The sequence below is a fragment of the Myotis brandtii genome, unplaced genomic scaffold, assembly GCF_000412655.1.
Source record: "Myotis brandtii unplaced genomic scaffold, ASM41265v1 scaffold179, whole genome shotgun sequence".
Classification (NCBI taxonomy): Eukaryota; Metazoa; Chordata; class Mammalia; order Chiroptera; family Vespertilionidae; genus Myotis; species Myotis brandtii.
The window spans coordinates 1,693,138-1,700,956 of record NW_005356635.1 but is presented as its reverse complement, the minus strand read 5'-3'; the positions used below and the strand labels follow the sequence as shown (position 1 = coordinate 1,700,956).

Genomic DNA, 7,819 nt, shown 5'->3' with positions numbered 1-7,819 from the left:
TGCAGGGCGTTACAAGTTACTTATCAGGGTCTCACACACACACACACACACACACACACACACACACACACACACAAGTTAAGTTTCACTTCTAAGTAAAGTTTAAAATTCATTCTAATAAAGAAATGAAATTTGATTATACTATCTTATACTCACTAGACTTATTACTGTAACAGAGACTTAAATCAAAATAGAGTTGGGAAGCTACAAAAGGAGAGCTTTCACGCGTGTGCCACTCGTTGGAATTTGCAGACCCCAGCAGGAAGACGATAAAGTCAGTGAAAAAGGTTACGTTTTCTTTTCCTCAATGATATCACAGGGATCTCTAATTCTCTCCTCTGATCGGTTTTCTTTAGTATAGCTCCAGTGAATCTGCTAGCTTCTTAGAACCCAGATGGCAAAAGCAGGAAAATAAATTCCTCAATACCTCCAGCATTCTATGTGGAGTCCTTTGAAGTCCAGGAAATCTGACTCTCAAATACAGAGTGGGGTAAAAGTAGGTTTACAGTTGTGAGTATGTGTGTGAAACACAGAATTTATTTTTGTATTATTATTTATTAACTATTGTATTATTTTCAATGCAAACAACTATAAACCAACTTTTGCACCCCTCTCCCCCCATCAATTTCCCCTGAGCATGCCTGTTCAGAAGGAAGAGCACCTAAAGCCATGGAGAGGGCAAATGGGTTTTGTACATTGAGGTTGTTAAAAAATTTCTAGTGTCTACATGCAGTTCTAACACTTAAAATTTTTATATATGAATTTTGAGTTAAAAAAATGAAAATGATTTATAATATGAGTTTGTGGCAAGAATAGACCTTGGAGGAATGCCAAAAATTACTATGTAGCCTAGCCAATGGCTGAGGCTCTGGTTTCCTGGGACAGTTCATGACAGAAGAGGCAGATAGGTCTATTTCCTGCATAGATTAGGTCATTTTTATGGAATAGTGACAATGAATTTGGAACAAATGAACAAAATTGCCAGGTGGTAAACCCTGGGTTTACCTCAGGTCCTAATGACTCTTGGATTCTGGAATAACAAAACCAATAATTTTCCTTCACATTTAGCAAGTTTGTTGTTGCTTTTTGTTTTGCTTTTGGTTAAAGATGCTTCCTTGGGAGCTCAGAAGCTCAAAGCGTGGCCAAAGTCACAGTGAGTCTTATCCCATAAGAAGCCAGAGCAAATACCTGCTTGATGCTACTCTATATTTTCTTCCTTAAGTTACAAACTGCTACCATGGATCCTGGAACTAGACAACACTCATATACCATATTTTGAGAGTAAGTGGCTGATCCATCAATAGGGATAAATTTGCATGTGTACAAACATATTTCGAAGTGTGGCAGCATGTGGGTCTGTGAGGTAAAATAGAAGGGCCCAAAATAGGTATTGAAGTCCTGCCTGCTAGGTTTATGATTCATTGCTTTGTTGTATCTTTTTTTTTTTTTTAAGAAACGGATTTATTTTATTGACCATCTCTAAAACATCCAGATAACTACAGCTTAAAATAATCACTATCATTTCTCAGCTACTTAGGTAAATAGATAAAATCCACATAACAGGACAGAAAAGTTCACATTATTATCAATTCAGAACATAATTCACCAAGCTGTAAGATTATTTTTTAAATAATCAGAAATAAAATAACACAAATAAGATTTTTTATTTGTCACCATTAAATGTCTGGATTTTAAACAGATTCTTGGACTGGGGGCTCATATCCATCAGCCCGTTCAGCTTTAGCGCCTGTCTCACCCCCAGTAGCTTTTCCAGAGCTGCTACCCTCACCAGCTCCATGAGTTCTCCCAATTCAAACTTGGGCTTCTTCAGCATTTTTACTTTTCTAACGAAGACAGCATGGAGCAGACAAATAGATTGGCAAGCCTTTTCTATGTCTTTTCCAATGCTGTCTGGAATCAATTTATTGACCACTTCTTTCAAGTCATTTGTCCGTACCTCTCGGTCATGATTTCCATCATCTTCTTCTGGATTTGGTGGACCTGCTGATGGTGAGCATAAGAGGTCTTCCGAACCTGATTGTTGCACTTTTTAGTAAAATCAACACAGAACAGACAAAGCAAATAACCATTGGTAGCCTTGATATCAACATGAGCTTCAATCATGGTCTCCACTTCTTGACCATGGAGCACATTTTGTCACGGGTAAGATCCATGGCATGGAAATTAGTCAGGCAGTTTTTTCCCTGAACAGCCAAAATTAGGCTGTAATTAGGTTGAATTTTCTAAATGCAACTCCATCATTCTGCAGATCAGCTAGGCTCAGGTCAAAAACATGATCCTTTAGATGCAATTTTGGTTCCTTGAGTTCTGGTGACTAGTGTTTTTCCAATATTTCTTATATTGAACATAGCTGGTGCTTTCACATTATACCAATCTTTTTTTTTAAAAATATATTTTATTGATTTTTTACAGAGAGGAAGGGAGAGAGATAGAGAGTTAGAAACATCAATGAGAGAGAAACATCGATCAGCTGCCTCCTGCACATCTCCCACTGGGGATGTGCCCGCAACCCAGGTACATGCCCTTGACCGGAATCGAACCTGGGACCTTTCAGTCCGTAGGCCGACGCTCTATCCACTGAGCCAAACCGGTTTCGGCCCAATCTTTCTTAGAAAGTGGATCAACCACTTTCTTTTTGGCTCCCTTTTTGCTGCCTTTCATAAGGTGCTTGTTCTTGCCCACTGCCATGGTGCTGCTCAGAGAGCCAGAAGGGCCTCTTTGTTGTATCATTGATGTGGCACAGTTCCTGGTTACATCAGAAGCCCATACCAGTTTGAAGGTAGTTATGGTTGGGCAGAAAGGAGGGCTCTTTTTAGACTGATTTAGCCTTTAAGTGATGTTGGAAGAGAAGGAGAAAGTGAATGGAGGAAATAAAATATGTTATAGGGAATATTCTGCAGAGAAATATAGCAATATTTTTTTCAGCAGTTTTATGAGATATAACAACTAGTACTAAAAGCCAGAAATATTGTGTAACGTGCATGTGATGTACACTTTAAATCACTATGAAGAAAGGTTATGAATGGATTGTGAGTCTGGGTGTATCTACCTCCAAAGCCAATTCTATACACTGAGCTGTCATTAAAATCTGACTGGATATGCCACCTGGGTGACTTTTGCAAAAGTACAATGTTTTCATATGTAAAATGATAGACCGTCTCAAAAGCTTATTCTCCTAGTAAGTCTGAAGACATGATAGCATTCCCAAGAAATTAAAAGGATTTCACAAGGACATTGGCAAAATCTTCCCCACCTCTTTCAGGCCAAGAAGTAATTTCCCTCAACTTTGGAAAAACATTCACACCCATTTAACTTCAGTTTATGCAAAGTCCTTTGGTTGTAAATAAATTAGATGTTTCAACAAGGTTATTTCTTTTAGAAAATACATAGGCTAACAAATAACAGAACAATTGGTACCAGGAATAACTTTTATGGTTTTACTCATTTTAGATTGACTAATTTATTTTCACCCCTCAAGAGGAATAAGGAACATTGAGCATGGCCCTAATTAAAGTCCTGTCATGTGTCATAGTAATTTTGACCTTCACTGAAGTCTCCACTCCAGTTACAAGTCTCTAATTGATTTGGCCTGTGCCCACCTTTCCAGGTCACCTCTACCTCTCAGACGAAGGCACACTGACCCTCTTGCTGTTATTTGAATGCTCCAGTCTCCATTGCCCTAGGATCTGCTGATTCTCACTGCCTGAGATGCTTTCCCATAGACACTTTCATGGCTTATTCCCTCACTTTAAATTTAGATCTAGACACAGAAGACTCCTCATTACAATGGAGTTGTTTAACCAGACCAGCTAAGAGTGTGTCCTGTCTTCTCCCACCAGCCCTCTATACCCTGTTTTGTTTACAGCACTTACTCTTATAGTATATTGCACACTTGTTTTATGTTTATTTTTTTCTCCACCCCCAATAAACCCAGACTGGAAGCTGCAAGAGGGCAAGGAACATGCTTATCTTATTTTATCTGTCTACTCTAGTCCCCAGGACAACCCTGACCAAGTATACCCAATAAATGCTATATTTACTGAATGTGTGGTTGTCAGTAACTTGTGTTTAATAGCACTGGACTTGAATGAAGCTGTTCATGAAAATGAATACCCAAGCAAAAGATCTAATAAGATTATTATTTTCTCTGACTGCCTTAAGTAGCAGACTGGAAATTCCTGGGACAGGGTAAGACCCAGAAGCTGGCATGAATTTAATTAAAGAGGAGCCATTTTAACTACCAGAGTCATTTTGACCCAGTGTTAATGAAGGAAGACTGATGTCACAGCTGGGGCTGTGGAGCGGCTGCCTGACCATTGTGACAGGAGCATGTTCCACTGCGCTCAGGCTGCTGCTGCGACAGCAGGTGGTGCCACTCCTCTGGGCAACCAGGGCAGCTCCTGCAGGAAGGTCAGCCACACTGCACCATAGACGTGACAACACTGAGGAGCCCTCTCCTCTACAGCAGATTGTCAGGACGAGAAATGTGTGAGGATGTCCGCATTAGAAATTGGGATAAAACCTGCTTCCTAGGATACCATTATATGGAGTGACTAAATGTGTGACTGATAAAGAGATTGAGAGGGGAAAGGCAAGGGAGAGGCAGGATAATGTATGCTCCTTCCCATCCTTTGGTATCTGTCTCTTCATGTTCACGTCCGTACATCCTTCTGGAGAGAGGGACTGCTGGGATGCTTCAATTAGCCTTAGGTGCACTCCTAACACTCAGGCTTACTTTCCTGATTTTGAGAGTATGCTGTGAAGAAAATGTTCATTTATATTAATGACATTTTATTTCAAAATGGACTATTTGTCTTACACATGTTATTGAATGCTGACAATATGACAATCTTTGTATTAGGAACTGAGGCCACAAAGTGTAATAAAACATGATTTCTTCCCCTTGACAATGTGAGGGCATGTAAATGATGTTATAACTACCATGTAAGATGTATGAGTAGGATGCTATGGGCTCCCCAAGAAGAGGGTGTCAATAATTTGGGGAATTAGGAAAAGCCTCAGTTAGAAGGTGATATTTAAATTTGAAAGATGAACAAGAATATTTTTCAGGCAGAAAAGTCAAGGAAAAGGCATGGCATTTGAAGAGAGCAGCATGTATCAAAGCAATGGATTGGATTTTGATCATGGCAAGAATTTTGCTTTGGCTGGAGCATAGGATGCGTGTATTTACTTAGGGAGCATTATATTATATTGGTGTGTATATCTGACAGTTTGTTCAGGAAAACCTCAGCCACTCTACATATTGCAAGTTCAAAATGCTCAACAGGGAATTAGATGCCTATACTTGTTGAAAGATAAAATTAGGTATCTCAGGGCAGAACATCTACGAGGTGATTTTCATGAGCCCATTCAGAAGGTGCTTCAAATCTATTGACCAACCAAGCATCTACTTCTAATATCTGGGGATAATGCCATCTTTTTATTTTTACTTTTCAAATCTTCTGTGAGGCTTTTCATGGTATTCAAGCTCAGAGCCACAGGGAGAAGTATATTTCCAGCATTCTCTTTGTTCCTAGCTTCTTCAGACCTCAAAGAGGCTAGAGTGATGCTGAATTAATGGGAGACAAGCAAGCTCAGTGGCAGACAAGTAAGGCTGGCTGAAGTCCTATCATAATGCTAATCCTTTATAATAAAGAGCTAATATGTAAATGGTCATCACGCCCCTCACGCCTTCATGCCATAAAGGCTAATCGAACCTGGGACCTTTCAGTCCGTAGGCCGACGCTCCAGGCACAAATGAGCTCACGAGAGAGGAATGGGGACCAGCCAGGCACAAATGAGCTCATGAGAGAGGAATGGTGACCAGACAGGCTGCGGCCTTGGAGAGGGACAAGCCGCCTGCCCCATGGTCCCAGGCACCAGGGGCCGTGTCTGCGCCTGCGGCCCAGGAGAGGGACAAGCTGCCCACCCCACGATCCCAGGTGCCAGTGGTTGGGGCTGCAGCCTGGGAGAGGGACAAGCCGCACGCCCTGTGGTCCTGGGTGCCTGTGGCTGTGGCCTGGGTGAAGCCGTCTGCCCACAGTCCCCTGTGACTGCGGCTGGCCCGGGGGGAAGCTGGCCCGGGTCCTGAGTGTCTGCAGCCAGCCAGAGAGAGGGAAACCTGGGTCCTGGGTGCCTGCGACCGGCTGGAGGAGGGAATCCTGGGTCCCAGGTGCAGGGCAAGGTAGAGGCAGTTAGGGGCAATCAGGCAGGCAGGCAGAGGTGGTTAGGGGCGATCAGGCAGGCAGGCAGAGGGGTTAGGGGTGATTAGGCAGGCAGGCAGGCGAGTAGTTAGGAGCCAGCGGTGCTGGATTGCGAGAGGCAGTCGGACATCCCCTGAGGAGTCCCAGATTGGAGAGGGTGCAGGCTGGGCTGAGGGAACCCTGCTCCATTCACGAATTTCATGTACCAGGCCTCTATTATAATATAATCCTATATAATAAAAGGCTAATATGCAAATAGACTGAACAGCGGAACAACTGGAACAACCGAACAACCAGTCACTATGATGTGCACTGACCACCAGGGGGCATGTGTGGAACATGGTGGGTGTCGGCTGTGGTGGGATGGTGGAACAGGTGAGCGAGAGCACCAAACCAAGGCGGGGCTCCGGTCACTGTCATCGGGGTGAACCTCTGGTGGTTACTGAAAATTCTTTGCTCCTGCGCATGGTGGTCCTGCCCGGCTCTCACACCTGCTGCCGGTGCCGTCCCTGCTCCCACTCGCTGCTGGTGCCTGGTGCCAGTCCAGATAACTCAGTGCCATCAGCAGGTGTGAGCAGCAGCTGCCAACCCTGATTGCCCCTGAGGGCTTCTCCACCTCCCTCTGCCCCTGAGGGGCAATTGGGGCAGCAGCCACTGCTTATACCCCCTGACGGCTCTGGCCCTGCTTGCACCCACTGCTGGTGCCAGTCCCAATCGCTCCACACTGTCAGAAGGTGAGAGTGGGGCTGGCACCATCAGTACATGGAGCAGCAACAGCAGGAGCAGGGTTTCCAGCAGACAGAGGACCGGGGGCTATAGCAGGAGGGGCTGGGCAGGGGCACAGAGGATGGGTTGAGACCTTGAGACCTGCCCCTGTGCCCACCACAGCCTTGCAGCCCAGTTCCTTCCAACGTGCATAAATTTGTGCACTGGGCCCCTAGTAACCTTACCTAATAAAAGAGTAATATGCAAATTAACCATCACTCCATGACAAAGATAGTGACGCCCATAGTGGCTGGGGCAGGACACTGGCGGCATCACCCCGGCAATGTGAGCCCAGCAGGCATTGCCCTGGCAACCTGCAAGCAGGCAAGCGTGGCCTGCAGGCAGCACCCAGCAGGGCCTGCTTGCTCATTGCTGCAGTGTAGAGCAGGCAGGCCCCACAGAGAGCAGAGAACCACGGGGAGTGGGCCCAAGCCATCAATAGGACATCCCCTGAGGGCTCCCAGATTAGAGAGGGTGCAGGTCGGGCTGAGGGCCCCCCCTGCACGAATTTCATGCACCGGGCCTCTAGTCCTATATAATAAAGAGGTAATATGCAAATTGACCATCACTCCAACACACAAGATGGCTGCCCCCATGTGGTCTAAGATGGCCACTACAAGCTGCTCAGCAGGGGAGGGCAGTTGTGGGTGATCAGGCCTGCAGGGGAGGGTAGTTAGGGGTGACCGGGCCAGCAGAGGAGGGCAGTTTGGGGCAATCGGGCTGGCAGGGGAGAAGTTAGGCATCGATCAGGCTGGCAGGGGAGTGGTTAGGGGGTGATCAGGCTGGCAGGCAGAAGCAGTTAGGGGCAATGAGGCAGGCAGGCAGGCGAG

The 7,819-nt window shown here is 45.1% G+C and overlaps 1 pseudogene; it reads right to left on the bottom strand.

Moving 5' to 3' along the window:
- Nucleotides 1-1,666: 1,666 nt before the first annotated feature.
- On the bottom strand, nt 1,667-2,714 carry LOC102256465 (annotated as a pseudogene).
- Nucleotides 2,715-7,819: the final 5,105 nt, after the last annotated feature.